Source organism: Pelmatolapia mariae, linkage group LG10_11, assembly GCF_036321145.2.
Source record: "Pelmatolapia mariae isolate MD_Pm_ZW linkage group LG10_11, Pm_UMD_F_2, whole genome shotgun sequence".
Lineage (NCBI taxonomy): Eukaryota > Metazoa > Chordata > Actinopteri > Cichliformes > Cichlidae > Pelmatolapia > Pelmatolapia mariae.
In genome coordinates this window covers 9,484,383-9,511,200 of record NC_086236.1, presented here as the reverse complement: position 1 = coordinate 9,511,200, position 26,818 = coordinate 9,484,383, and the positions used below count along the sequence as shown (strand labels likewise).

The 26,818-nt window shown below is 43.3% G+C and overlaps 23 non-coding genes across 23 annotated transcripts; all 23 read left to right on the top strand.

The window, feature by feature from the left end:
• Positions 1-3,156: 3,156 nt before the first annotated feature.
• Positions 3,157-3,245, top strand: trnay-gua (transfer RNA tyrosine (anticodon GUA)). Its single transcript is given in 2 exon segments — positions 3,157-3,193; positions 3,210-3,245. It is a non-coding gene; the product is annotated as a tRNA-Tyr (tRNA).
• A 778-nt stretch (positions 3,246-4,023) lies between these two features.
• On the top strand, positions 4,024-4,112 carry trnay-gua (transfer RNA tyrosine (anticodon GUA)). Its single transcript is given in 2 exon segments — positions 4,024-4,060; positions 4,077-4,112. It is a non-coding gene; the product is annotated as a tRNA-Tyr (tRNA).
• Positions 4,113-4,894: 782 nt separating this feature from the next.
• On the top strand, positions 4,895-4,983 carry trnay-gua (transfer RNA tyrosine (anticodon GUA)). Its single transcript is given in 2 exon segments — positions 4,895-4,931; positions 4,948-4,983. It is a non-coding gene; the product is annotated as a tRNA-Tyr (tRNA).
• Positions 4,984-5,761: 778 nt separating this feature from the next.
• Positions 5,762-5,850, top strand: trnay-gua (transfer RNA tyrosine (anticodon GUA)). The gene is given in 2 exon segments: positions 5,762-5,798; positions 5,815-5,850. It is a non-coding gene; the product is annotated as a tRNA-Tyr (tRNA).
• A 771-nt stretch (positions 5,851-6,621) lies between these two features.
• On the top strand, positions 6,622-6,710 carry trnay-gua (transfer RNA tyrosine (anticodon GUA)). Its single transcript is given in 2 exon segments — positions 6,622-6,658; positions 6,675-6,710. It is a non-coding gene; the product is annotated as a tRNA-Tyr (tRNA).
• Positions 6,711-7,492: 782 nt separating this feature from the next.
• Positions 7,493-7,581, top strand: trnay-gua (transfer RNA tyrosine (anticodon GUA)). The gene is given in 2 exon segments: positions 7,493-7,529; positions 7,546-7,581. It is a non-coding gene; the product is annotated as a tRNA-Tyr (tRNA).
• A 778-nt stretch (positions 7,582-8,359) lies between these two features.
• trnay-gua (transfer RNA tyrosine (anticodon GUA)) lies at positions 8,360-8,448 on the top strand. The gene is given in 2 exon segments: positions 8,360-8,396; positions 8,413-8,448. It is a non-coding gene; the product is annotated as a tRNA-Tyr (tRNA).
• Positions 8,449-9,219: 771 nt separating this feature from the next.
• Positions 9,220-9,308, top strand: trnay-gua (transfer RNA tyrosine (anticodon GUA)). The gene is given in 2 exon segments: positions 9,220-9,256; positions 9,273-9,308. It is a non-coding gene; the product is annotated as a tRNA-Tyr (tRNA).
• Positions 9,309-10,957: 1,649 nt separating this feature from the next.
• trnay-gua (transfer RNA tyrosine (anticodon GUA)) lies at positions 10,958-11,046 on the top strand. The gene is given in 2 exon segments: positions 10,958-10,994; positions 11,011-11,046. It is a non-coding gene; the product is annotated as a tRNA-Tyr (tRNA).
• A 1,649-nt stretch (positions 11,047-12,695) lies between these two features.
• Positions 12,696-12,784, top strand: trnay-gua (transfer RNA tyrosine (anticodon GUA)). The gene is given in 2 exon segments: positions 12,696-12,732; positions 12,749-12,784. It is a non-coding gene; the product is annotated as a tRNA-Tyr (tRNA).
• Positions 12,785-13,566: 782 nt separating this feature from the next.
• Positions 13,567-13,655, top strand: trnay-gua (transfer RNA tyrosine (anticodon GUA)). Its single transcript is given in 2 exon segments — positions 13,567-13,603; positions 13,620-13,655. It is a non-coding gene; the product is annotated as a tRNA-Tyr (tRNA).
• A 778-nt stretch (positions 13,656-14,433) lies between these two features.
• On the top strand, positions 14,434-14,522 carry trnay-gua (transfer RNA tyrosine (anticodon GUA)). Its single transcript is given in 2 exon segments — positions 14,434-14,470; positions 14,487-14,522. It is a non-coding gene; the product is annotated as a tRNA-Tyr (tRNA).
• A 1,653-nt stretch (positions 14,523-16,175) lies between these two features.
• Positions 16,176-16,264, top strand: trnay-gua (transfer RNA tyrosine (anticodon GUA)). The gene is given in 2 exon segments: positions 16,176-16,212; positions 16,229-16,264. It is a non-coding gene; the product is annotated as a tRNA-Tyr (tRNA).
• Positions 16,265-17,901: 1,637 nt separating this feature from the next.
• On the top strand, positions 17,902-17,990 carry trnay-gua (transfer RNA tyrosine (anticodon GUA)). Its single transcript is given in 2 exon segments — positions 17,902-17,938; positions 17,955-17,990. It is a non-coding gene; the product is annotated as a tRNA-Tyr (tRNA).
• A 782-nt stretch (positions 17,991-18,772) lies between these two features.
• trnay-gua (transfer RNA tyrosine (anticodon GUA)) lies at positions 18,773-18,861 on the top strand. Its single transcript is given in 2 exon segments — positions 18,773-18,809; positions 18,826-18,861. It is a non-coding gene; the product is annotated as a tRNA-Tyr (tRNA).
• A 767-nt stretch (positions 18,862-19,628) lies between these two features.
• On the top strand, positions 19,629-19,717 carry trnay-gua (transfer RNA tyrosine (anticodon GUA)). Its single transcript is given in 2 exon segments — positions 19,629-19,665; positions 19,682-19,717. It is a non-coding gene; the product is annotated as a tRNA-Tyr (tRNA).
• A 782-nt stretch (positions 19,718-20,499) lies between these two features.
• trnay-gua (transfer RNA tyrosine (anticodon GUA)) lies at positions 20,500-20,588 on the top strand. Its single transcript is given in 2 exon segments — positions 20,500-20,536; positions 20,553-20,588. It is a non-coding gene; the product is annotated as a tRNA-Tyr (tRNA).
• A 771-nt stretch (positions 20,589-21,359) lies between these two features.
• Positions 21,360-21,448, top strand: trnay-gua (transfer RNA tyrosine (anticodon GUA)). Its single transcript is given in 2 exon segments — positions 21,360-21,396; positions 21,413-21,448. It is a non-coding gene; the product is annotated as a tRNA-Tyr (tRNA).
• A 1,637-nt stretch (positions 21,449-23,085) lies between these two features.
• trnay-gua (transfer RNA tyrosine (anticodon GUA)) lies at positions 23,086-23,174 on the top strand. The gene is given in 2 exon segments: positions 23,086-23,122; positions 23,139-23,174. It is a non-coding gene; the product is annotated as a tRNA-Tyr (tRNA).
• Positions 23,175-23,956: 782 nt separating this feature from the next.
• trnay-gua (transfer RNA tyrosine (anticodon GUA)) lies at positions 23,957-24,045 on the top strand. Its single transcript is given in 2 exon segments — positions 23,957-23,993; positions 24,010-24,045. It is a non-coding gene; the product is annotated as a tRNA-Tyr (tRNA).
• Positions 24,046-24,823: 778 nt separating this feature from the next.
• On the top strand, positions 24,824-24,912 carry trnay-gua (transfer RNA tyrosine (anticodon GUA)). Its single transcript is given in 2 exon segments — positions 24,824-24,860; positions 24,877-24,912. It is a non-coding gene; the product is annotated as a tRNA-Tyr (tRNA).
• A 782-nt stretch (positions 24,913-25,694) lies between these two features.
• trnay-gua (transfer RNA tyrosine (anticodon GUA)) lies at positions 25,695-25,783 on the top strand. The gene is given in 2 exon segments: positions 25,695-25,731; positions 25,748-25,783. It is a non-coding gene; the product is annotated as a tRNA-Tyr (tRNA).
• A 778-nt stretch (positions 25,784-26,561) lies between these two features.
• On the top strand, positions 26,562-26,650 carry trnay-gua (transfer RNA tyrosine (anticodon GUA)). The gene is given in 2 exon segments: positions 26,562-26,598; positions 26,615-26,650. It is a non-coding gene; the product is annotated as a tRNA-Tyr (tRNA).
• The last annotated feature ends 168 nt before the right edge of the window (positions 26,651-26,818 follow it).

Sequence of the window (26,818 nt, the reverse complement as noted above, 5' to 3'; positions counted from 1 at the left end):
CTACATGAAAGGTCACTGACATTAAACCCCCACCGTCCTACAATCAAGTATACATTTGAGGGACACTGTAGGTGTATGGGAAATATCAAAGCAGCTTCCTGTACTCCCTTTGACTTGATAAGGTTAAGGGTTCTAAGTCAGTAGCTATAGGTGCCCATACAGTGTAACACACAGCGAACATGAGACATGTTCCAGACAGGTTAGGACAATTTTCAGAGAAAAGGTTGGGTGCAATCCCATGGTCCAACAGGGTTGGATCTACCAACAGTAAGGTAAGTGACATTCAAAAAAGCACAGTCCTATGCTCTAGTATCAATTTCTCAAAATTGCTCCCTGTACTCCCCTGCGTCTGAACGCAGCCCAAGAGTTGGAAAAAGGAAGGATACTCATGTTGATGTGAAATATGTTCAGTGCCTCAGGCATGAAGGAACATGTAGAGTCAGACAGATAGAGTTTTGTTATGCTCAAGTCCTTGAAACATGGAATTCTTGCAAAACACAGACTCTGTTAGGTACCATGTATCCGATGGTCCAACAAACCAGACACTGCACATGCGATCCCTTCGATAGCTCAGTTGGTAGAGCGGAGGACTGTAGGTGTATGGGAACAGGAATCCTTAGGTCGCTGGTTGAACTCCGGCTCGGAGGAGATTTTACAACACCTTCTGTCTGTACTGATTGAACTCAGCTAATAACCAAACTTAAACGCAATGGCGTTTACTACCATTTCATAGTATTGCTATACTCCTTTGAGTGATCAGTTGGAAAAGCAAAGACTTCTCTGTGTGTTGGAAGAAGACATGTTTCCTCCCACTTTACTTTTCAGTCAGAAAGTAGGGCCAAGTCCTTAGGTCAAAACAGACTGATCTACATGAAAGGTCTCTGACATTAAACCCCCACCGTCCTACAATCAAGTATACATTTGAGGGACACTGTAGGTGCATGGGAAATATCAAAGCAGCTTCCTGTACTCCCTTTGACTTGATAAGGTGAAGGGTTCTAAGTCAGTAGCTATAGGTGCCCATACAGTGTAACACACAGCGAACATGAGACATGTTCCAGACAGGTTAGGACAATTTTCAGAGAAAAAGTTGGGTGCAATCCCATGGTCCAACAGGGTTGGATCTACCAACAGTAAGGTAAGTGACATTCAAAAAAGCACAGTCCTATGCTCTAGTATCAATTTCTCAAAATTGCTCCCTGTACTCCCCTGCGTCTGAACGCAGCCCAAGAGTTGGAAAAAGGAAGGATACTCATGTTGATGTGAAATATGTTCAGTGCCTCAGGCATGAAGGAACATGTAGAGTCAGACAGATAGAGTTTTGTTATGCTCAAGTCCTTGAAACATGGAATTCTTGCAAAACACAGACTCTGTTATGTACCATGTATCCGATGGTCCAACAAACCAGACACTGCACATGCGATCCCTCCGATAGCTCAGTTGGTAGAGCGGAGGACTGTAGGTGTATGGGAACAGGAATCCTTAGGTTGCTGGTTGAACTCCGGCTCGGAGGAGATTTTACAATACCTTCTGTCTGTACTGATTGAACACAGCTAAAAACCAAACTTAAACGCAATGGCGTTTACTACCATTTCATAGTATTGCTATACTCCTTTGAGTGATCAGTTGGAAAAGCAAAGACTTCTCTGTGTGTTGGAAGAAGACATGTTTACTCTACTTTTCAGTCAGAAAGTAGGGCCAAGTCCTTAGGTCAAAAAAGACTGATCTACATGAAAGGTCACTGACATTAAACCCCCACCGTCCTACAATCAAGTATACATTTGAGGGACACTGTAGGTGTATGGGAAATATCAAAGCAGCTTCCTGTACTCCCTTTGACTTGATAAGGTTAAGGGTTCTAAGTCAGTAGCTATAGGTGCCCATACAGTGTAACACACAGCGAACATGAGACATGTTCCAGACAGGTTAGGACAATTTTCAGAGAAAAGGTTGGGTGCAATCCCATGGTCCAACAGGGTTGGATCTACCAACAGTAAGGTAAGTGACATTCAAAAAAGCACAGTCCTATGCTCTAGTATCAATTTCTCAAAATTGCTCCCTGTAGTCCCCTGCGTCTGAACGCAGCCCAAGAGTTGGAAAAAGGAAGGATACTCATGTTGATGTGAAATATGTTCAGTGCCTCAGGCATGAAGGAACATGTAGAGTCAGACAGATAGAGTTTTGTTATGCTCAAGTCCTTGAAACATGGAATTCTTGCAAAACACAGACTCTGTTAGGTACCATGTATCCGATGGTCCAACAAACCAGACACTGCACATGCGATCCCTTCGATAGCTCAGTTGGTAGAGCGGAGGACTGTAGGTGTATGGGAACAGGAATCCTTAGGTCGCTGGTTGAACTCCGGCTCGGAGGAGATTTTACAACACCTTCTGTCTGTACTGATTGAACTCAGCTAATAACCAAACTTAAACGCAATGGCGTTTACTACCATTTCATAGTATTGCTATACTCCTTTGAGTGATCAGTTGGAAAAGCAAAGACTTCTCTGTGTGTTGGAAGAAGACATGTTTCCTCCCACTTTACTCTACTTTTCAGTCAGAAAGTAGGGCCAAGTCCTTAGGTCAAAACAGACTGATCTACATGAAAGGTCTCTGACATTAAACCCCCACCGTCCTACAATCAAGTATACATTTGAGGGACACTGTAGGTGCATGGGAAATATCAAAGCAGCTTCCTGTACTCCCTTTGACTTGATAAGGTGAAGGGTTCTAAGTCAGTAGCTATAGGTGCCCATACAGTGTAACACACAGCGAACATGAGACATGTTCCAGACAGGTTAGGACAATTTTCAGAGAAAAAGTTGGGTGCAATCCCATGGTCCAACAGGGTTGGATCTACCAACAGTAAGGTAAGTGACATTCAAAAAAGCACAGTCCTATGCTCTAGTATCAATTTCTCAAAATTGCTCCCTGTACTCCCCTGCGTCTGAACGCAGCCCAAGAGTTGGAAAAAGGAAGGATACTCATGTTGATGTGAAATATGTTCAGTGCCTCAGGCATGAAGGAACATGTAGAGTCAGACAGATAGAGTTTTGTTATGCTCAAGTCCTTGAAACATGGAATTCTTGCAAAACACAGACTCTGTTAGGTACCATGTATCCGATGGTCCAACAAACCAGACACTGCACATGCGATCCCTCCGATAGCTCAGTTGGTAGAGCGGAGGACTGTAGGTGTATGGGAACAGGAATCCTTAGGTCGCTGGTTCAACTCCGGCTCGGAGGAGATTTTACAACACCTTCTGTCTGTACTGATTGAACTCAGCTAATAACCAAACTTAAACGCAATGGCGTTTACTACCATTTCATAGTATTGCTATACTCCTTTGAGTGATCAGTTGGAAAAGCAAAGACTTCTCTGTGTGTTGGAAGAAGACATGTTTCCTCCCACTTTACTCTACTTTTCAGTCAGAAAGTAGGGCCAAGTCCTTAGGTCAAAACAGACTGATCTACATGAAAGGTCTCTGACATTAAACCCCCACCGTCCTACAATCAAGTATACATTTGAGGGACACTGTAGGTGTATGGGAAATATCAAAGCAGCTTCCTGTACTCCCTTTGACTTGATAAGGTGAAGGGTTCTAAGTCAGTAGCTATAGGTGCCCATACAGTGTAACACACAGCGAACATGAGACATGTTCCAGACAGGTTAGGACAATTTTCAGAGAAAAAGTTGGGTGCAATCCCATGGTCCAACAGGGTTGGATCTACCAACAGTAAGGTAAGTGACATTCAAAAAAGCACAGTCCTATGCTCTAGTATCAATTTCTCAAAATTGCTCCCTGTACTCCCCTGCGTCTGAACGCAGCCCAAGAGTTGGAAAAAGGAAGGATACTCATGTTGATGTGAAATATGTTCAGTGCCTCAGGCATGAAGAAACATGTAGAGTAAGACAGAGTTTTGTTATGTTCAAGTCCTTGAAACATGGAATTCTTGCAAAACACAGACTCTGTTAGGTACCATGTATCCGATGGTCCAACAAACCAGACACTGCACATGCGATCCCTTCGATAGCTCAGTTGGTAGAGCGGAGGACTGTAGGTGTATGGGAACAGGAATCCTTAGGTCGCTGGTTCAACTCTGGCTCGGAGGAGATTTTACAACACCTTCTGTCTGTACTGACTGAGCTCAGCTAAAAACCAAACTTAAACGCAATGGCGTTTACTACCATTTCATAGTATTGCTATACTCCTTTAAGTGATCAGTTGGAAAAGCAAAAACTTCTCTGTGTGTTGGAAGAAGACATGTTTCCTCCCACTTTACTCTACTTTTCAGTCAGAAAGTAGGGCCAAGTCCTTAGGTCAAAAAAGACTGATCTACATGAAAGGTCACTGACATTAAACCCCCACCGTCCTACAATCAAGTATACATTTGAGGGACACTGTAGGTGTATGGGAAATATCAAAGCTGCTTCCTGTACTCCCTTTGACTTGATAAGGTGAAGGGTTCTAAGTCAGTAGCTATAGGTGCCCATACAGTGTAACACACAGCGAACATGAGACATGTTCCAGACAGGTTAGGACAATTTTCAGAGAAAAGGTTGGGTGCAATCCCATGGTCCAACAGGGTTGGATCTACCAACAGTAAGGTAAGTGACATTCAAAAAAGCACAGTCCTATGCTCTAGTATCAATTTCTCAAAATTGCTCCCTGTACTCCCCTGCGTCTGAACGCAGCCCAAGAGTTGGAAAAAGGAAGGATACTCATGTTGATGTGAAATATATTCAGTGCCTCAGGCATGAAGGAACATGTAGAGTCAGACAGATAGAGTTTTGTTATGTTCAAGTCTTTGAAACATGGAATTCTTGCAAAACACAGACTCTGTTAGGTACCATGTATCCGATGGTCCAACAAACCAGACACTGCACATGCGATCCCTTCGATAGCTCAGTTGGTAGAGCGGAGGACTGTAGGTGTATGGGAACAGGAATCCTTAGGTTGCTGGTTCAACTCCGGCTCGGAGGAGATTTTACAACACCTTCTGTCTGTACTGATTGAACTCAGCTAAAAACCAAACTTAAACGCAATGGCGTTTACTACCATTTCATAGCATTGCTATACTCCTTTGAGTGATCAGTTGGAAAAGCAAAGACTTCTCTGTGTGTTGGAAGAAGACATGTTTCCTCCCACTTTACTCTACTTTTCAGTCAGAAAGTAGGGCCAAGTCCTTAGGTCAAAAAAGACTGATCTACATGAAAGGTCACTGACATTAAACCCCCACCGTCCTACAATCAAGTATACATTTGAGGGACACTGTAGGTGTATGGGAAATATCAAAGCAGCTTCCTGTACTCCCTTTGACTTGATAAGGTGAAGGGTTCTAAGTCAGTAGCTATAGGTGCCCATACAGTGTAACACACAGCGAACATGAGACATGTTCCAGACAGGTTAGGACAATTTTCAGAGAAAAAGTTGGGTGCAATCCCATGGTCCAACAGGGTTGGATCTACCAACAGTAAGGTAAGTGACATTCAAAAAAGCACAGTCCTATGCTCTAGTATCAATTTCTCAAAATTGCTCCCTGTACTCCCCTGCGTCTGAACGCAGCCCAAGAGTTGGAAAAAGGAAGGATACTCATGTTGATGTGAAATATGTTCAGTGCCTCAGGCATGAAGGAACATGTAGAGTCAGACAGAGTTTTGTTATGTTCAAGTCTTTGAAACATGGAATTCTTGCAAAACACAGACTCTGTTAGGTACCATGTATCCGATGGTCCAACAAACCAGACACTGCACATGCGATCCCTTCGATAGCTCAGTTGGTAGAGCGGAGGACTGTAGGTGTATGGGAACAGGAATCCTTAGGTCGCTGGTTCAACTCCGGCTCGGAGGAGATTTTACAACACCTTCTGTCTGTACTGATTGAACACAGCTAAAAACCAAACTTAAACGCAATGGCGTTTACTACCATTTCATAGTATTGCTATACTCCTTTGAGTGATCAGTTGGAAAAGCAAAGACTTCTCTGTGTGTTGGAAGAAGACATGTTTACTCTACTTTTCAGTCAGAAAGTAGGGCCAAGTCCTTAGGTCAAAAAAGACTGATCTACATGAAAGGTCACTGACATTAAACCCCCACCGTCCTACAATCAAGTATACATTTGAGGGACACTGTAGGTGTATGGGAAATATCAAAGCAGCTTCCTGTACTCCCTTTGACTTGATAAGGTTAAGGGTTCTAAGTCAGTAGCTATAGGTGCCCATACAGTGTAACACACAGCGAACATGAGACATGTTCCAGACAGGTTAGGACAATTTTCAGAGAAAAGGTTGGGTGCAATCCCATGGTCCAACAGGGTTGGATCTACCAACAGTAAGGTAAGTGACATTCAAAAAAGCACAGTCCTATGCTCTAGTATCAATTTCTCAAAATTGCTCCCTGGAGTCCCCTGCGTCTGAACGCAGCCCAAGAGTTGGAAAAAGGAAGGATACTCATGTTGATGTGAAATATGTTCAGTGCCTCAGGCATGAAGAAACATGTAGAGTCAGACAGATAGAGTTTTGTTATGCTCAAGTCCTTGAAACATGGAATTCTTGCAAAACACAGACTCTGTTAGGTACCATGTATCCGATGGTCCAACAAACCAGACACTGCACATGCGATCCCTTCGATAGCTCAGTTGGTAGAGCGGAGGACTGTAGGTGTATGGGAACAGGAATCCTTAGGTCGCTGGTTCAACTCTGGCTCGGAGGAGATTTTACAACACCTTCTGTCTGTACTGACTGAGCTCAGCTAAAAACCAAACTTAAACGCAATGGCGTTTACTACCATTTCATAGTATTGCTATACTCCTTTAAGTGATCAGTTGGAAAAGCAAAAACTTCTCTGTGTGTTGGAAGAAGACATGTTTCCTCCCACTTTACTCTACTTTTCAGTCAGAAAGTAGGGCCAAGTCCTTAGGTCAAAAAAGACTGATCTACATGAAAGGTCACTGACATTAAACCCCCACCGTCCTACAATCAAGTATACATTTGAGGGACACTGTAGGTGTATGGGAAATATCAAAGCTGCTTCCTGTACTCCCTTTGACTTGATAAGGTGAAGGGTTCTAAGTCAGTAGCTATAGGTGCCCATACAGTGTAACACACAGCGAACATGAGACATGTTCCAGACAGGTTAGGACAATTTTCAGAGAAAAGGTTGGGTGCAATCCCATGGTCCAACAGGGTTGGATCTACCAACAGTAAGGTAAGTGACATTCAAAAAAGCACAGTCCTATGCTCTAGTATCAATTTCTCAAAATTGCTCCCTGTACTCCCCTGCGTCTGAACGCAGCCCAAGAGTTGGAAAAAGGAAGGATACTCATGTTGATGTGAAATATATTCAGTGCCTCAGGCATGAAGGAACATGTAGAGTCAGACAGATAGAGTTTTGTTATGTTCAAGTCTTTGAAACATGGAATTCTTGCAAAACACAGACTCTGTTAGGTACCATGTATCCGATGGTCCAACAAACCAGACACTGCACATGCGATCCCTTCGATAGCTCAGTTGGTAGAGCGGAGGACTGTAGGTGTATGGGAACAGGAATCCTTAGGTTGCTGGTTCAACTCCGGCTCGGAGGAGATTTTACAACACCTTCTGTCTGTACTGATTGAACTCAGCTAAAAACCAAACTTAAACGCAATGGCGTTTACTACCATTTCATAGCATTGCTATACTCCTTTGAGTGATCAGTTGGAAAAGCAAAGACTTCTCTGTGTGTTGGAAGAAGACATGTTTCCTCCCACTTTACTCTACTTTTCAGTCAGAAAGTAGGGCCAAGTCCTTAGGTCAAAAAAGACTGATCTACATGAAAGGTCACTGACATTAAACCCCCACCGTCCTACAATCAAGTATACATTTGAGGGACACTGTAGGTGTATGGGAAATATCAAAGCAGCTTCCTGTACTCCCTTTGACTTGATAAGGTGAAGGGTTCTAAGTCAGTAGCTATAGGTGCCCATACAGTGTAACACACAGCGAACATGAGACATGTTCCAGACAGGTTAGGACAATTTTCAGAGAAAAAGTTGGGTGCAATCCCATGGTCCAACAGGGTTGGATCTACCAACAGTAAGGTAAGTGACATTCAAAAAAGCACAGTCCTATGCTCTAGTATCAATTTCTCAAAATTGCTCCCTGTACTCCCCTGCGTCTGAACGCAGCCCAAGAGTTGGAAAAAGGAAGGATACTCATGTTGATGTGAAATATGTTCAGTGCCTCAGGCATGAAGGAACATGTAGAGTCAGACAGAGTTTTGTTATGTTCAAGTCTTTGAAACATGGAATTCTTGCAAAACACAGACTCTGTTAGGTACCATGTATCCGATGGTCCAACAAACCAGACACTGCACATGCGATCCCTTCGATAGCTCAGTTGGTAGAGCGGAGGACTGTAGGTGTATGGGAACAGGAATCCTTAGGTCGCTGGTTCAACTCCGGCTCGGAGGAGATTTTACAACACCTTCTGTCTGTACTGATTGAACACAGCTAAAAACCAAACTTAAACGCAATGGCGTTTACTACCATTTCATAGTATTGCTATACTCCTTTGAGTGATCAGTTGGAAAAGCAAAGACTTCTCTGTGTGTTGGAAGAAGACATGTTTACTCTACTTTTCAGTCAGAAAGTAGGGCCAAGTCCTTAGGTCAAAAAAGACTGATCTACATGAAAGGTCACTGACATTAAACCCCCACCGTCCTACAATCAAGTATACATTTGAGGGACACTGTAGGTGTATGGGAAATATCAAAGCAGCTTCCTGTACTCCCTTTGACTTGATAAGGTTAAGGGTTCTAAGTCAGTAGCTATAGGTGCCCATACAGTGTAACACACAGCGAACATGAGACATGTTCCAGACAGGTTAGGACAATTTTCAGAGAAAAGGTTGGGTGCAATCCCATGGTCCAACAGGGTTGGATCTACCAACAGTAAGGTAAGTGACATTCAAAAAAGCACAGTCCTATGCTCTAGTATCAATTTCTCAAAATTGCTCCCTGGAGTCCCCTGCGTCTGAACGCAGCCCAAGAGTTGGAAAAAGGAAGGATACTCATGTTGATGTGAAATATGTTCAGTGCCTCAGGCATGAAGGAACATGTAGAGTCAGACAGATAGAGTTTTGTTATGCTCAAGTCCTTGAAACATGGAATTCTTGCAAAACACAGACTCTGTTAGGTACCATGTATCCGATGGTCCAACAAACCAGACACTGCACATGCGATCCCTTCGATAGCTCAGTTGGTAGAGCGGAGGACTGTAGGTGTATGGGAACAGGAATCCTTAGGTCGCTGGTTCAACTCCGGCTCGGAGGAGATTTTACAACACCTTCTGTCTGTACTGATTGAACTCAGCTAATAACCAAACTTAAACGCAATGGCGTTTACTACCATTTCATAGTATTGCTATACTCCTTTGAGTGATCAGTTGGAAAAGCAAAGACTTCTCTGTGTGTTGGAAGAAGACATGTTTCCTCCCACTTTACTCTACTTTTCAGTCAGAAAGTAGGGCCAAGTCCTTAGGTCAAAACAGACTGATCTACATGAAAGGTCACTGACATTAAACCCCCACCGTCCTACAATCAAGTATACATTTGAGGGACACTGTAGGTGCATGGGAAATATCAAAGCAGCTTCCTGTACTCCCTTTGACTTGATAAGGTGAAGGGTTCTAAGTCAGTAGCTATAGGTGCCCATACAGTGTAACACACAGCGAACATGAGACATGTTCCAGACAGGTTAGGACAATTTTCAGAGAAAAAGTTGGGTGCAATCCCATGGTCCAACAGGGTTGGATCTACCAACAGTAAGGTAAGTGACATTCAAAAAAGCACAGTCCTATGCTCTAGTATCAATTTCTCAAAATTGCTCCCTGTACTCCCCTGCGTCTGAACGCAGCCCAAGAGTTGGAAAAAGGAAGGATACTCATGTTGATGTGAAATATGTTCAGTGCCTCAGGCATGAAGGAACATGTAGAGTCAGACAGATAGAGTTTTGTTATGCTCAAGTCCTTGAAACATGGAATTCTTGCAAAACACAGACTCTGTTAGGTACCATGTATCCGATGGTCCAACAAACCAGACACTGCACATGCGATCCCTTCGATAGCTCAGTTGGTAGAGCGGAGGACTGTAGGTGTATGGGAACAGGAATCCTTAGGTCGCTGGTTGAACTCCGGCTCGGAGGAGATTTTACAATACCTTCTGTCTGTACTGATTGAACTCAGCTAAAAACCAAACTTAAACGCAATGGCGTTTACTACCATTTCATAGTATTGCTATACTCCTTTGAGTGATCAGTTGGAAAAGCAAAGACTTCTCTGTGTGTTGGAAGAAGACATGTTTCCTCCCACTTTACTCTACTTTTCAGTCAGAAAGTAGGGCCAAGTCCTTAGGTCAAAACAGACTGATCTACATGAAAGGTCTCTGACATTAAACCCCCACCGTCCTACAATCAAGTATACAATTGAGGGACACTGTAGGTGTATGGGAAATATCAAAGCAGCTTCCTGTACTCCCTTTGACTTGATAAGGTGAAGGGTTCTAAGTCAGTAGCTATAGGTGCCCATACAGTGTAACACACAGCGAACATGAGACATGTTCCAGACAGGTTAGGACAATTTTCAGAGAAAAAGTTGGGTGCAATCCCATGGTCCAACAGGGTTGGATCTACCAACAGTAAGGTAAGTGACATTCAAAAAAGCACAGTCCTATGCTCTAGTATCAATTTCTCAAAATTGCTCCCTGTAGTCCCCTGCGTCTGAACGCAGCCCAAGAGTTGGAAAAAGGAAGGATACTCATGTTGATGTGAAATATGTTCAGTGCCTCAGGCATGAAGGAACATGTAGAGTAAGACAGAGTTTTGTTATGTTCAAGTCCTTGAAACATGGAATTCTTGCAAAACACAGACTCTGTTAGGTACCATGTATCCGATGGTCCAACAAACCAGACACTGCACATGCGATCCCTTCGATAGCTCAGTTGGTAGAGCGGAGGACTGTAGGTGTATAGGAACAGGAATCCTTAGGTCGCTGGTTCAACTCTGGCTCGGAGGAGATTTTACAACACCTTCTGTCTGTACTGACTGAGCTCAGCTAAAAACCAAACTTAAACGCAATGGCGTTTACTACCATTTCATAGTATTGCTATACTCCTTTAAGTGATCAGTTGGAAAAGCAAAAACTTCTCTGTGTGTTGGAAGAAGACATGTTTCCTCCCACTTTACTCTACTTTTCAGTCAGAAAGTAGGGCCAAGTCCTTAGGTCAAAAAAGACTGATCTACATGAAAGGTCACTGACATTAAACCCCCACCGTCCTACAATCAAGTATACATTTGAGGGACACTGTAGGTGTATGGGAAATATCAAAGCTGCTTCCTGTACTCCCTTTGACTTGATAAGGTGAAGGGTTCTAAGTCAGTAGCTATAGGTGCCCATACAGTGTAACACACAGCGAACATGAGACATGTTCCAGACAGGTTAGGACAATTTTCAGAGAAAAAGTTGGGTGCAATCCCATGGTCCAACAGGGTTGGATCTACCAACAGTAAGGTAAGTGACATTCAAAAAAGCACAGTCCTATGCTCTAGTATCAATTTCTCAAAATTGCTCCCTGTACTCCCCTGCGTCTGAACGCAGCCCAAGAGTTGGAAAAAGGAAGGATACTCATGTTGATGTGAAATATGTTCAGTGCCTCAGGCATGAAGGAACATGTAGAGTCAGACAGAGTTTTGTTATGTTCAAGTCTTTGAAACATGGAATTCTTGCAAAACACAGACTCTGTTAGGTACCATGTATCCGATGGTCCAACAAACCAGACACTGCACATGCGATCCCTTCGATAGCTCAGTTGGTAGAGCGGAGGACTGTAGGTGTATGGGAACAGGAATCCTTAGGTCGCTGGTTGAACTCCGGCTCGGAGGAGATTTTACAACACCTTCTGTCTGTACTGATTGAACTCAGCTAAAAACCAAACTTAAACGCAATGGCTTTTACTACCATTTCATAGTATTGCTATACTCCTTTGAGTGATCAGTTGGAAAAGCAAAGACTTCTCTGTGTGTTGGAAGAAGACATGTTTCCTCCCACTTTACTCTACTTTTCAGTCAGAAAGTAGGGCCAAGTCCTTAGGTCAAAAAAGACTGATCTACATGAAAGGTCACTGACATTAAACCCCCACCGTCCTACAATCAAGTATACATTTGAGGGACACTGTAGGTGTATGGGAAATATCAAAGCAGCTTCCTGTACTCCCTTTGACTTGATAAGGTGAAGGGTTCTAAGTCAGTAGCTATAGGTGCCCATACAGTGTAACACACAGCGAACATGAGACATGTTCCAGACAGGTTAGGACAATTTTCAGAGAAAAAGTTGGGTGCAATCCCATGGTCCAACAGGGTTGGATCTACCAACAGTAAGGTAAGTGACATTCAAAAAAGCACAGTCCTATGCTCTAGTATCAATTTCTCAAAATTGCTCCCTGTAGTCCCCTGCGTCTGAACGCAGCCCAAGAGTTGGAAAAAGGAAGGATACTCATGTTGATGTGAAATATGTTCAGTGCCTCAGGCATGAAGGAACATGTAGAGTCAGACAGATAGAGTTTTGTTATGCTCAAGTCCTTGAAACATGGAATTCTTGCAAAACACAGACTCTGTTAGGTACCATGTATCGGATGGTCCAACAAACTAGACACTGCACATGCGATCCCTTCGATAGCTCAGTTGGTAGAGCGGAGGACTGTAGGTGTATGGGAACAGGAATCCTTAGGTCGCTGGTTCAACTCCGGCTCGGAGGAGATTTTACAATACCTTCTGTCTGTACTGATTGAACTCAGCTAAAAACCAAACTTAAACGCAATGGCGTTTACTACCATTTCATAGTATTGCTATACTCCTTTGAGTGATCAGTTGGAAAAGCAAAGACTTCTCTGTGTGTTGGAAGAAGACATGTTTCCTCCCACTTTACTCTACTTTTCAGTCAGAAAGTAGGGCCAAGTCCTTAGGTCAAAACAGACTGATCTACATGAAAGGTCTCTGACATTAAACCCCCACCGTCCTACAATCAAGTATACAATTGAGGGACACTGTAGGTGTATGGGAAATATCAAAGCAGCTTCCTGTACTCCCTTTGACTTGATAAGGTGAAGGGTTCTAAGTCAGTAGCTATAGGTGCCCATACAGTGTAACACACAGCGAACATGAGACATGTTCCAGACAGGTTAGGACAATTTTCAGAGAAAAAGTTGGGTGCAATCCCATGGTCCAACAGGGTTGGATCTACCAACAGTAAGGTAAGTGACATTCAAAAAAGCACAGTCCTATGCTCTAGTATCAATTTCTCAAAATTGCTCCCTGTAGTCCCCTGCGTCTGAACGCAGCCCAAGAGTTGGAAAAAGGAAGGATACTCATGTTGATGTGAAATATGTTCAGTGCCTCAGGCATGAAGGAACATGTAGAGTCAGACAGATAGAGTTTTGTTATGCTCAAGTCCTTGAAACATGGAATTCTTGCAAAACACAGACTCTGTTAGGTACCATGTATCGGATGGTCCAACAAACCAGACACTGCACATGCGGTCCCTCCGATAGCTCAGTTGGTAGAGCGGAGGACTGTAGGTGTATGGGAACAGGAATCCTTAGGTCGCTGGTTCAACTCCGGCTCGGAGGAGATTTTACAACACCTTCTGTCTGTACTGATTGAACTCAGCTAAAAACCAAACTTAAACGCAATGGCTTTTACTACCATTTCATAGTATTGCTATACTCCTTTGAGTGATCAGTTGGAAAAGCAAAGACTTCTCTGTGTGTTGGAAGAAGACATGTTTCCTCCCACTTTACTCTACTTTTCAGTCAGAAAGTAGGGCCAAGTCCTTAGGTCAAAAAAGACTGATCTACATGAAAGGTCACTGACATTAAACCCCCACCGTCCTACAATCAAGTATACATTTGAGGGACACTGTAGGTGTATGGGAAATATCAAAGCAGCTTCCTGTACTCCCTTTGACTTGATAAGGTGAAGGGTTCTAAGTCAGTAGCTATAGGTGCCCATACAGTGTAACACACAGCGAACATGAGACATGTTCCAGACAGGTTAGGACAATTTTCAGAGAAAAAGTTGGGTGCAATCCCATGGTCCAACAGGGTTGGATCTACCAACAGTAAGGTAAGTGACATTCAAAAAAGCACAGTCCTATGCTCTAGTATCAATTTCTCAAAATTGCTCCCTGTACTCCCCTGCGTCTGAACGCAGCCCAAGAGTTGGAAAAAGGAAGGATACTCATGTTGATGTGAAATATGTTCAGTGCCTCAGGCATGAAGGAACATGTAGAGTCAGACAGAGTTTTGTTATGTTCAAGTCCTTGAAACATGGAATTCTTGCAAAACACAGACTCTGTTAGGTACCATGTATCGGATGGTCCAACAAACCAGACACTGCACATGCGATCCCTTCGATAGCTCAGTTGGTAGAGCGGAGGACTGTAGGTGTATGGGAGCAGGAATCCTTAGGTCGCTGGATCAACTCCGGCTCGGAGGAGATTTTACAACACCTTCTGTCTGTACTGATTGAACTCAGCTAAAAACCAAACTTAAACGCAATGGCGTTTACTACCATTTCATAGTATTGCTATACTCCTTTGAGTGATCAGTTGGAAAAGCAAAGACTTCTCTGTGTGTTGGAAGAAGACATGTTTCCTCCCACTTTACTCTACTCTTCAGTCAGAAAGTAGGGCCAAGTCCTTAGGTCAAAAAAGACTGATCTACATGAAAGGTCACTGACATTAAACCCCCACCGTCCTACAATCAAGTATACATTTGAGGGACACTGTAGGTGTATGGGAAATATCAAAGCAGCTTCCTGTACTCCCTTTGACTTTATAAGGTGAAGGGTTCTAAGTCAGTAGCTATAGGTGCCCATACAGTGTAACACACAGCGAACATGAGACATGTTCCAGACAGGTTAGGACAATTTTCAGAGAAAAAGTTGGGTGCAATCCCATGGTCCAACAGGGTTGGATCTACCAACAGTAAGGTAAGTGACATTCAAAAAAGCACAGTCCTATGCTCTAGTATCAATTTCTCAAAATTGCTCCCTGTAGTCCCCTGCGTCTGAACGCAGCCCAAGAGTTGGAAAAAGGAAGGATACTCATGTTGATGTGAAATATGTTCAGTGCCTCAGGCATGAAGGAACATGTAGAGTCAGACAGATAGAGTTTTGTTATGCTCAAGTCCTTGAAACATGGAATTCTTGCAAAACACAGACTCTGTTAGGTACCATGTATCGGATGGTCCAACAAACCAGACACTGCACATGCGATCCCTTCGATAGCTCAGTTGGTAGAGCGGAGGACTGTAGGTGTATGGGAACAGGAATCCTTAGGTCGCTGGTTGAACTCCGGCTCGGAGGAGATTTTACAACACCTTCTGTCTGTACTGATTGAACTCAGCTAAAAACCAAACTTAAACGCAATGGCGTTTACTACCATTTCATAGTATTGCTATACTCCTTTGAGTGATCAGTTGGAAAAGCAAAGACTTCTCTGTGTGTTGGAAGAAGACATGTTTCCTCCCACTTTACTCTACTCTTCAGTCAGAAAGTAGGGCCAAGTCCTTAGGTCAAAAAAGACTGATCTACATGAAAGGTCACTGACATTAAACCCCCACCGTCCTACAATCAAGTATACATTTGAGGGACACTGTAGGTGTATGGGAAATATCAAAGCAGCTTCCTGTACTCCCTTTGACTTGATAAGGTGAAGGGTTCTAAGTCAGTAGCTATAGGTGCCCATACAGTGTAACACACAGCGAACATGAGACATGTTCCAGACAGGTTAGGACAATTTTCAGAGAAAAAGTTGGGTGCAATCCCATGGTCCAACAGGGTTGGATCTACCAACAGTAAGGTAAGTGACATTCAAAAAAGCACAGTCCTATGCTCTAGTATCAATTTCTCAAAATTGCTCCCTGTAGTCCCCTGCGTCTGAACGCAGCCCAAGAGTTGGAAAAAGGAAGGATACTCATGTTGATGTGAAATATGTTCAGTGCCTCAGGCATGAAGGAACATGTAGAGTCAGACAGATAGAGTTTTGTTATGCTCAAGTCCTTGAAACATGGAATTCTTGCAAAACACAGACTCTGCTAGGTACCATGTATCGGATGGTCCAACAAACCAGACACTGCACATGCGATCCCTTCGATAGCTCAGTTGGTAGAGCGGAGGACTGTAGGTGTATGGGAACAGGAATCCTTAGGTCGCTGGTTCAACTCCGGCTCGGAGGAGATTTTACAACACCTTCTGTCTGTACTGATTGAACTCAGCTAAAAACCAAACTTAAACACAATGGCGTTTACTACCATTTCATAGTATTGCTATACTCCTTTGAGTGATCAGTTGGAAAAGCAAAGACTTCTCTGTGTGTTGGAAGAAGACATGTTTCCTCCCACTTTACTCTACTTTTCAGTCAGAAAGTAGGGCCAAGTCCTTAGGTCAAAAAAGACTGATCTACATGAAAGGTCACTGACATTAAACCCCCACCGTCCTACAATCAAGTATACATTTGAGGGACACTGTAGGTGTATGGGAAATATCAAAGCAGCTTCCTGTACTCCCTTTGACTTGATAAGGTTAAGGGTTCTAAGTCAGTAGCTATAGGTGCCCATACAGTGTAACACACAGCGAACATGAGACATGTTCCAGACAGGTTAGGACAATTTTCAGAGAAAAAGTTGGGTGCAATCCCATGGTCCAACAGGGTTGGATCTACCAACAGTAAGGTAAGTGACATTCAAAAAAGCACAGTCCTATGCTCTAGTATCAATTTCTCAAAATTGCTCCCTGTACTCCCTGCGTCTGAACGCAGCCCAAGAGTTGGAAAAAGGAAGGATACTCATGTTGATGTGAAATATGTTCAGTGCCTCAGGCATGAAGGAACATGTAGAGTCAGACAGATAGAGTTTTGTTATGTTCAAGTCCTTGAAACATGGAATTCTTGCAAAACACAGACTCTGTTAGGTACCATGTATCCGATGGTCCAACAAACCAGACACTGCACATGCGATTCGTCCGATAGCTCAGTTGGTAGAGCGGAGGACTGTAGGTGTATGGGAACAGGAATCCTTAGGTCGCTGGTTGAACTCCGGTTCAGAGGAGATTTTACAATACCTTCTGTCTGTACTGATTGAACTCAGCTAAAAACCAAACTTAAACGCAATGGCGTTTACTACCATTTCATAGTATTGCTATACTCCTTTGAGTGATCAGTTGGAAAAGCAAAGACTTCTCTGTGTGTTGGAAGAAGACATGTTTACTCTACTTTTCAGTCAGAAAGTAGGGCCAAGTCCTTAGGTCAAAAAAGACTGATCTACATGAAAGGTCACTGACATTAAACCCCCACCGTCCTACAATCAAGTATACATTTGAGGGACACTGTAGGTGTATGGGAAATATCAAAGCAGCTTCCTGTACTCCCTTTGACTTGATAAGGTGAAGGGTTCTAAGTCAGTAGCTATAGGTGCCCATACAGTGTAACACACAGCGAACATGAGACATGTTCCAGACAGGTTAGGACAATTTTCAGAGAAAAAGTTGGGTGCAATCCCATGGTCCAACAGGGTTGGATCTACCAACAGTAAGGTAAGTGACATTCAAAAAAGCACAGTCCTATGCTCTAGTATCAATTTCTCAAAATTGCTCCCTGTACTCCCCTGCGTCTGAACGCAGCCCAAGAGTTGGAAAAAGGAAGGATACTCATGTTGATGTGAAATATGTTCAGTGCCTCAGGCATGAAGGAACATGTAGAGTCAGACAGAGTTTTGTTATGTTCAAGTCTTTGAAACATGGAATTCTTGCAAAACACAGACTCTGTTAGGTACCATGTATCCGATGGTCCAACAAACCAGACACTGCACATGCGATCCCTTCGATAGCTCAGTTGGTAGAGCGGAGGACTGTAGGTGTATGGGAACAGGAATCCTTAGGTCGCTGGTTCAACTCCGGCTCGGAGGAGATTTTACAACACCTTCTGTCTGTACTGATTGAACTCAGCTAAAAACCAAACTTAAACGCAATGGCTTTTACTACCATTTCATAGTATTGCTATACTCCTTTGAGTGATCAGTTGGAAAAGCAAAGACTTCTCTGTGTGTTGGAAGAAGACATGTTTCCTCCCACTTTACTCTACTTTTCAGTCAGAAAGTAGGGCCAAGTCCTTAGGTCAAAAAAGACTGATCTACATGAAAGGTCACTGACATTAAACCCCCACCGTCCTACAATCAAGTATACATTTGAGGGACACTGTAGGTGTATGGGAAATATCAAAGCAGCTTCCTGTACTCCCTTTGACTTGATAAGGTGAAGGGTTCTAAGTCAGTAGCTATAGGTGCCCATACAGTGTAACACACAGCGAACATGAGACATGTTCCAGACAGGTTAGGACAATTTTCAGAGAAAAAGTTGGGTGCAATCCCATGGTCCAACAGGGTTGGATCTACCAACAGTAAGGTAAGTGACATTCAAAAAAGCACAGTCCTATGCTCTAGTATCAATTTCTCAAAATTGCTCCCTGTAGTCCCCTGCGTCTGAACGCAGCCCAAGAGTTGGAAAAAGGAAGGATACTCATGTTGATGTGAAATATGTTCAGTGCCTCAGGCATGAAGGAACATGTAGAGTCAGACAGATAGAGTTTTGTTATGCTCAAGTCCTTGAAACATGGAATTCTTGCAAAACACAGACTCTGTTAGGTACCATGTATCGGATGGTCCAACAAACCAGACACTGCACATGCGATCCCTTCGATAGCTCAGTTGGTAGAGCGGAGGACTGTAGGTGTATGGGAACAGGAATCCTTAGGTCGCTGGTTCAACTCCGGCTCGGAGGAGATTTTACAATACCTTCTGTCTGTACTGATTGAACTCAGCTAAAAACCAAACTTAAACGCAATGGCGTTTACTACCATTTCATAGTATTGCTATACTCCTTTGAGTGATCAGTTGGAAAAGCAAAGACTTCTCTGTGTGTTGGAAGAAGACATGTTTACTCTACTTTTCAGTCAGAAAGTAGGGCCAAGTCCTTAGGTCAAAAAAGACTGATCTACATGAAAGGTCACTGACATTAAACCCCCACCGTCCTACAATCAAGTATACATTTGAGGGACACTGTAGGTGTATGGGAAATATCAAAGCAGCTTCCTGTACTCCCTTTGACTTGATAAGGTGAAGGGTTCTAAGTCAGTAGCTATAGGTGCCCATACAGTGTAACACACAGCGAACATGAGACATGTTCCAGACAGGTTAGGACAATTTTCAGAGAAAAAGTTGGGTGCAATCCCATGGTCCAACAGGGTTGGATCTACCAACAGTAAGGTAAGTGACATTCAAAAAAGCACAGTCCTATGCTCTAGTATCAATTTCTCAAAATTGCTCCCTGTACTCCCCTGCGTCTGAACGCAGCCCAAGAGTTGGAAAAAGGAAGGATACTCATGTTGATGTGAAATATGTTCAGTGCCTCAGGCATGAAGGAACATGTAGAGTCAGACAGAGTTTTGTTATGTTCAAGTCTTTGAAACATGGAATTCTTGCAAAACACAGACTCTGTTAGGTACCATGTATCCGATGGTCCAACAAACCAGACACTGCACATGCGATCCCTTCGATAGCTCAGTTGGTAGAGCGGAGGACTGTAGGTGTATGGGAACAGGAATCCTTAGGTCGCTGGTTCAACTCCGGCTCGGAGGAGATTTTACAACACCTTCTGTCTGTACTGATTGAACTCAGCTAAAAACCAAACTTAAACGCAATGGCTTTTACTACCATTTCATAGTATTGCTATACTCCTTTGAGTGATCAGTTGGAAAAGCAAAGACTTCTCTGTGTGTTGGAAGAAGACATGTTTCCTCCCACTTTACTCTACTTTTCAGTCAGAAAGTAGGGCCAAGTCCTTAGGTCAAAAAAGACTGATCTACATGAAAGGTCACTGACATTAAACCCCCACCGTCCTACAATCAAGTATACATTTGAGGGACACTGTAGGTGTATGGGAAATATCAAAGCAGCTTCCTGTACTCCCTTTGACTTGATAAGGTGAAGGGTTCTAAGTCAGTAGCTATAGGTGCCCATACAGTGTAACACACAGCGAACATGAGACATGTTCCAGACAGGTTAGGACAATTTTCAGAGAAAAAGTTGGGTGCAATCCCATGGTCCAACAGGGTTGGATCTACCAACAGTAAGGTAAGTGACATTCAAAAAAGCACAGTCCTATGCTCTAGTATCAATTTCTCAAAATTGCTCCCTGTAGTCCCCTGCGTCTGAACGCAGCCCAAGAGTTGGAAAAAGGAAGGATACTCATGTTGATGTGAAATATGTTCAGTGCCTCAGGCATGAAGGAACATGTAGAGTCAGACAGATAGAGTTTTGTTATGCTCAAGTCCTTGAAACATGGAATTCTTGCAAAACACAGACTCTGTTAGGTACCATGTATCGGATGGTCCAACAAACCAGACACTGCACATGCGATCCCTTCGATAGCTCAGTTGGTAGAGCGGAGGACTGTAGGTGTATGGGAACAGGAATCCTTAGGTCGCTGGTTCAACTCCGGCTCGGAGGAGATTTTACAATACCTTCTGTCTGTACTGATTGAACACAGCAAAAAACCAAACTTAAACGCAATGGCGTTTACTACCATTTCATAGTATTGCTATACTCCTTTGAGTGATCAGTTGGAAAAGCAAAGACTTCTCTGTGTGTTGGAAGAAGACATGTTTACTCTACTTTTCAGTCAGAAAGTAGGGCCAAGTCCTTAGGTCAAAAAAGACTGATCTACATGAAAGGTCACTGACATTAAACCCCCACCGTCCTACAATCAAGTATACATTTGAGGGACACTGTAGGTGTATGGGAAATATCAAAGCAGCTTCCTGTACTCCCTTTGACTTGATAAGGTGAAGGGTTCTAAGTCAGTAGCTATAGGTGCCCATACAGTGTAACACACAGCGAACATGAGACATGTTCCAGACAGGTTAGGACAATTTTCAGAGAAAAAGTTGGGTGCAATCCCATGGTCCAACAGGGTTGGATCTACCAACAGTAAGGTAAGTGACATTCAAAAAAGCACAGTCCTATGCTCTAGTATCAATTTCTCAAAATTGCTCCCTGTAGTCCCCTGCGTCTGAACGCAGCCCAAGAGTTGGAAAAAGGAAGGATACTCATGTTGATGTGAAATATGTTCAGTGCCTCAGGCATGAAGGAACATGTAGAGTCAGACAGATAGAGTTTTGTTATGTTCAAGTCCTTGAAACATGGAATTCTTGCAAAACACAGACTCTGTTAGGTACCATGTATCCGATGGTCCAACAAACCAGACACTGCACATGCGATCCCTTCGATAGCTCAGTTGGTAGAGCAGAGGACTGTAACTGTATGGGAACAGGAATCCTTAGGTCGCTGGTTCAACTCCGGCTCGGAGGAGATTTTACAATACCTTCTGTCTGTACTGATTGAACTCAGCTAAAAACCAAACTTAAACGCAATGGCGTTTACTACCATTTCATAGTATTGCTATACTCCTTTGAGTGATCAGTTGGAAAAGCAAAGACTTCTCTGTGTGTTGGAAGAAGACATGTTTCCTCCCACTTTACTTTTCAGTCAGAAAGTAGGGCCAAGTCCTTAGGTCAAAACAGACTGATCTACATGAAAGGTCTCTGACATTAAACCCCCACCGTCCTACAATCAAGTATACATTTGAGGGACACTGTAGGTGCATGGGAAATATCAAAGCAGCTTCCTGTACTCCCTTTGACTTGATAAGGTGAAGGGTTCTAAGTCAGTAGCTATAGGTGCCCATACAGTGTAACACACAGCGAACATGAGACATGTTCCAGACAGGTTAGGACAATTTTCAGAGAAAAAGTTGGGTGCAATCCCATGGTCCAACAGGGTTGGATCTACCAACAGTAAGGTAAGTGACATTCAAAAAAGCACAGTCCTATGCTCTAGTATCAATTTCTCAAAATTGCTCCCTGTACTCCCCTGCGTCTGAACGCAGCCCAAGAGTTGGAAAAAGGAAGGATACTCATGTTGATGTGAAATATGTTCAGTGCCTCAGGCATGAAGGAACATGTAGAGTCAGACAGATAGAGTTTTGTTATGCTCAAGTCCTTGAAACATGGAATTCTTGCAAAACACAGACTCTGTTATGTACCATGTATCCGATGGTCCAACAAACCAGACACTGCACATGCGATCCCTCCGATAGCTCAGTTGGTAGAGCGGAGGACTGTAGGTGTATGGGAACAGGAATCCTTAGGTTGCTGGTTGAACTCCGGCTCGGAGGAGATTTTACAATACCTTCTGTCTGTACTGATTGAACACAGCTAAAAACCAAACTTAAACGCAATGGCGTTTACTACCATTTCATAGTATTGCTATACTCCTTTGAGTGATCAGTTGGAAAAGCAAAGACTTCTCTGTGTGTTGGAAGAAGACATGTTTACTCTACTTTTCAGTCAGAAAGTAGGGCCAAGTCCTTAGGTCAAAAAAGACTGATCTACATGAAAGGTCACTGACATTAAACCCCCACCGTCCTACAATCAAGTATACATTTGAGGGACACTGTAGGTGTATGGGAAATATCAAAGCAGCTTCCTGTACTCCCTTTGACTTGATAAGGTTAAGGGTTCTAAGTCAGTAGCTATAGGTGCCCATACAGTGTAACACACAGCGAACATGAGACATGTTCCAGACAGGTTAGGACAATTTTCAGAGAAAAGGTTGGGTGCAATCCCATGGTCCAACAGGGTTGGATCTACCAACAGTAAGGTAAGTGACATTCAAAAAAGCACAGTCCTATGCTCTAGTATCAATTTCTCAAAATTGCTCCCTGTAGTCCCCTGCGTCTGAACGCAGCCCAAGAGTTGGAAAAAGGAAGGATACTCATGTTGATGTGAAATATGTTCAGTGCCTCAGGCATGAAGGAACATGTAGAGTCAGACAGATAGAGTTTTGTTATGCTCAAGTCCTTGAAACATGGAATTCTTGCAAAACACAGACTCTGTTAGGTACCATGTATCCGATGGTCCAACAAACCAGACACTGCACATGCGATCCCTTCGATAGCTCAGTTGGTAGAGCGGAGGACTGTAGGTGTATGGGAACAGGAATCCTTAGGTCGCTGGTTCAACTCCGGCTCGGAGGAGATTTTACAACACCTTCTGTCTGTACTGATTGAACTCAGCTAATAACCAAACTTAAACGCAATGGCGTTTACTACCATTTCATAGTATTGCTATACTCCTTTGAGTGATCAGTTGGAAAAGCAAAGACTTCTCTGTGTGTTGGAAGAAGACATGTTTCCTCCCACTTTACTCTGCTTTTCAGTCAGAAAGTAGGGCCAAGTCCTTAGGTCAAAACAGACTGATCTACATGAAAGGTCTCTGACATTAAACCCCCACCGTCCTACAATCAAGTATACATTTGAGGGACACTGTAGGTGCATGGGAAATATCAAAGCAGCTTCCTGTACTCCCTTTGACTTGATAAGGTGAAGGGTTCTAAGTCAGTAGCTATAGGTGCCCATACAGTGTAACACACAGCGAACATGAGACATGTTCCAGACAGGTTAGGACAATTTTCAGAGAAAAAGTTGGGTGCAATCCCATGGTCCAACAGGGTTGGATCTACCAACAGTAAGGTAAGTGACATTCAAAAAAGCACAGTCCTATGCTCTAGTATCAATTTCTCAAAATTGCTCCCTGTAGTCCCCTGCGTCTGAACGCAGCCCAAGAGTTGGAAAAAGGAAGGATACTCATGTTGATGTGAAATATGTTCAGTGCCTCAGGCATGAAGGAACATGTAGAGTCAGACAGATAGAGTTTTGTTATGCTCAAGTCCTTGAAACATGGAATTCTTGCAAAACACAGACTCTGTTAGGTACCATGTATCGGATGGTCCAACAAACCAGACACTGCACATGCGATCCCTTCGATAGCTCAGTTGGTAGAGCGGAGGACTGTAGGTGTATGGGAACAGGAATCCTTAGGTCGCTGGTTCAACTCCGGCTCGGAGGAGATTTTACAACACCTTCTGTCTGTACTGATTGAACTCAGCTAATAACCAAACTTAAACGCAATGGCGTTTACTACCATTTCATAGTATTGCTATACTCCTTTGAGTGATCAGTTGGAAAAGCAAAGACTTCTCTGTGTGTTGGAAGAAGACATGTTTCCTCCCACTTTACTCTACTTTTCAGTCAGAAAGTAGGGCCAAGTCCTTAGGTCAAAACAGACTGATCTACATGAAAGGTCTCTGACATTAAACCCCCACCGTCCTACAATCAAGTATACATTTGAGGGACACTGTAGGTGTATGGGAAATATCAAAGCAGCTTCCTGTACTCCCTTTGACTTGATAAGGTGAAGGGTTCTAAGTCAGTAGCTATAGGTGCCCATACAGTGTAACACACAGCGAACATGAGACATGTTCCAGACAGGTTAGGACAATTTTCAGAGAAAAAGTTGGGTGCAATCCCATGGTCCAACAGGGTTGGATCTACCAACAGTAAGGTAAGTGACATTCAAAAAAGCACAGTCCTATGCTCTAGTATCAATTTCTCAAAATTGCTCCCTGTACTCCCCTGCGTCTGAACGCAGCCCAAGAGTTGGAAAAAGGAAGGATACTCATGTTGATGTGAAATATGTTCAGTGCCTCAGGCATGAAGGAACATGTAGAGTAAGACAGAGTTTTGTTATGTTCAAGTCCTTGAAACATGGAATTCTTGCAAAACACAGACTCTGTTAGGTACCATGTATCCGATGGTCCAACAAACCAGACACTGCACATGCGATCCCTTCGATAGCTCAGTTGGTAGAGCGGAGGACTGTAGGTGTATGGGAACAGGAATCCTTAGGTCGCTGGTTCAACTCCGGCTCGGAGGAGATTTTACAACACCTTCTGTCTGTACTGATTGAACACAGCTAAAAACCAAACTTAAACGCAATGGCGTTTACTACCATTTCATAGTATTGCTATACTCCTTTGAGTGATCAGTTGGAAAAGCAAAGACTTCTCTGTGTGTTGGAAGAAGACATGTTTCCTCCCACTTTACTCTACTTTTCAGTCAGAAAGTAGGGCCAAGTCCTTAGGTCAAAAAAGACTGATCTACATGAAAGGTCACTGACATTAAACCCCCACCGTCCTACAATCAAGTATACATTTGAGGGACACTGTAGGTGTATGGGAAATATCAAAGCAGCTTCCTGTACTCCCTTTGACTTGATAAGGTGAAGGGTTCTAAGTCAGTAGCTATAGGTGCCCATACAGTGTAACACACAGCGAACATGAGACATGTTCCAGACAGGTTAGGACAATTTTCAGAGAAAAAGTTGGGTGCAATCCCATGGTCCAACAGGGTTGGATCTACCAACAGTAAGGTAAGTGACATTCAAAAAAGCACAGTCCTATGCTCTAGTATCAATTTCTCAAAATTGCTCCCTGTAGTCCCCTGCGTCTGAACGCAGCCCAAGAGTTGGAAAAAGGAAGGATACTCATGTTGATGTGAAATATATTCAGTGCCTCAGGCATGAAGGAACATGTAGAGTCAGACAGATAGAGTTTTGTTATGTTCAAGTCTTTGAAACATGGAATTCTTGCAAAACACAGACTCTGTTAGGTACCATGTATCCGATGGTCCAACAAACCAGACACTGCACATGCGATCCCTTCGATAGCTCAGTTGGTAGAGCGGAGGACTGTAGGTGTATGGGAACAGGAATCCTTAGGTCGCTGGTTCAACTCCGGCTCGGAAGAGATTTTACAACACCTTCTGTCTGTACTGATTGAACTCAGCTAAAAACCAAACTTAAACGCAATGGCGTTTACTACCATTTCATAGCATTGCTATACTCCTTTGAGTGATCAGTTGGAAAAGCAAAGACTTCTCTGTGTGTTGGAAGAAGACATGTTTCCTCCCACTTTACTCTACTTTTCAGTCAGAAAGTAGGGCCAAGTCCTTAGGTCAAAAAAGACTGATCTACATGAAAGGTCACTGACATTAAACCCCCACCGTCCTACAATCAAGTATACATTTGAGGGACACTGTAGGTGTATGGGAAATATCAAAGCAGCTTCCTGTACTCCCTTTGACTTGATAAGGTGAAGGGTTCTAAGTCAGTAGCTATAGGTGCCCATACAGTGTAACACACAGCGAACATGAGACATGTTCCAGACAGGTTAGGACAATTTTCAGAGAAAAAGTTGGGTGCAATCCCATGGTCCAACAGGGTTGGATCTACCAACAGTAAGGTAAGTGACATTCAAAAAAGCACAGTCCTATGCTCTAGTATCAATTTCTCAAAATTGCTCCCTGTACTCCCCTGCGTCTGAACGCAGCCCAAGAGTTGGAAAAAGGAAGGATACTCATGTTGATGTGAAATATGTTCAGTGCCTCAGGCATGAAGGAACATGTAGAGTCAGACAGAGTTTTGTTATGTTCAAGTCTTTGAAACATGGAATTCTTGCAAAACACAGACTCTGTTAGGTACCATGTATCGGATGGTCCAACAAACCAGACACTGCACATGCGATCCCTTCGATAGCTCAGTTGGTAGAGCGGAGGACTGTAGGTGTATGGGAACAGGAATCCTTAGGTCGCTGGTTCAACTCCGGCTCGGAGGAGATTTTACAACACCTTCTGTCTGTACTGATTGAACACAGCTAAAAACCAAACTTAAACGCAATGGCGTTTACTACCATTTCATAGTATTGCTATACTCCTTTGAGTGATCAGTTGGAAAAGCAAAGACTTCTCTGTGTGTTGGAAGAAGACATGTTTCCTCCCACTTT